General features: G+C 43.9%; 1 long non-coding RNA gene across 1 annotated transcript; it reads left to right on the top strand.

Annotated features, from left to right (window-relative positions):
* The first annotated feature begins 320 nt into the window (after positions 1-320).
* Positions 321-1,477, top strand: LOC109287849. The gene is made up of 3 exons (XR_002094982.1): positions 321-377; positions 1,233-1,238; positions 1,422-1,477. It is a non-coding gene; the product is annotated as an uncharacterized LOC109287849 (long non-coding RNA).
* The last annotated feature ends 42 nt before the right edge of the window (positions 1,478-1,519 follow it).

Genomic DNA, 1,519 nt, shown 5'->3' with positions numbered 1-1,519 from the left:
GTTTAATTTAATGATATTGTGCTGATGCACATGGTATAAACAGCATACAGCATTATATTATAAATAGCTGACTACTTTCACTTCGGATTATGGGATGTAGCAGGCACCCCAGATCCCCTCTCTGTAGAGTTCTAATTGTAAATCCTTTCGTAGGTGGGCAAAATGTCTTTTTTGCCCCACCTATTACCTCTGTTCTACCAGCAAGTTGCTTCTCGGCCTCTTGAAGGCTCAGATCAAGAATCCTTTGAGAGGATTCTTCAACTGCGGACGACCCCGCTCCACCCGAAAAGAACCCCCACGATAAGACTATATGGACTGAGACACTGTCTCTCACCCCATTCTCATTAAAAAACTAGGAGACAGTGGTGTCGATACCTGTCACGCCCAGATGCCGGTGCACCCTTGACCTGCGAGCCTGGGTCGGTACGACCAGCTTGGCACGAGGGGGAATTTATGACCGGACAGGTGGGTGTTAATGGCGAGCAGGAGTCAGAGGATTTAAATGGTTTAATGAGCATTTGTTACACAGAAAGTTTATTTTACTTACGCTACTGATGGCTTGAAGGGTAGGCAGAAGCAGTTGATTTCTTAGTTGCAGCATGCAGATGTTCTGTCACCCAGTGATTACAGTGGATTGCAGACTTGCTGAGTACAGGTTTCAAACAGTTTATACAAATTACTACAGTCTGCAGATTACCGAGAGCTCTTGACGAGAGGGACATACGAAAGATAAGATAAGACGAGCGAAAAAGATAAGACGACACAAGCCAGCAAAACGGGGGTACGCCAGAAAGATACATAGGCGGAGAGATAATATTTGTAACTGGTCAGGTTACAAACTGTGTCTCTTGGGAACGCTCCGAGATCTCCCTTCTTGAGTGTATACGCAGTTCTCTGCTTTTGGGCAGAAGTTCTTTCCAAGTTATAGGAAATAAAATAACCAATAATAATATGCCTGGTATGAATAATTAATGAGTTGGCACTTGTGCTCTCTTTGTTTTCTCAAGTTTCATAAAAGGGGGGCTATATTTTTGCTTGGGTGGTACTGGTCCTGTCTGGTCACAAGAGGGCAAGCGTAGCATATTATTTAACTTTACAATTCCGTTAGTTTCATTTTTATCTGGTCACTATAGGTACGGTATCTCTTTGACGTCACGATACTAGGCTGCAATTTGTTCAAGGTTAGTGTCTCTCTCGTATGAGAGGCTCAAGTAATTTGAAATGAGGCACAGACAGGGGTGTGAATATGCAGCACTGTTACAAACTAAAAAATAATAGTGTGAGACTACAATTACAAAATTTGCTGTGTTAGCCTCTGACTTTTTGCCATCTGATCTTTTGCTCTTTTGCCATTGGCATCCAAAATCAAACACTTTGATCTTTGACAAAACTAGGAGACAGTGGTGTCAATACCTACATAGCCAGATGGGTCACTAGTTGGCTGGAGGGCCGCACCCAGAGAGTGGTGGTGGATGGGTCTATTCGACCTGGACGGAGGTAGGCAGTGGGGTTCCCCAAG

This window comes from Gavialis gangeticus, unplaced genomic scaffold (genome assembly GCF_001723915.1).
Source record: "Gavialis gangeticus isolate Ggan-Ray unplaced genomic scaffold, GavGan_comp1, whole genome shotgun sequence".
Classification (NCBI taxonomy): domain Eukaryota; kingdom Metazoa; phylum Chordata; order Crocodylia; family Gavialidae; genus Gavialis; species Gavialis gangeticus.
Note: the sequence above shows the minus strand (reverse complement) of the source record. Positions and strands in the feature narration are given on the sequence as shown.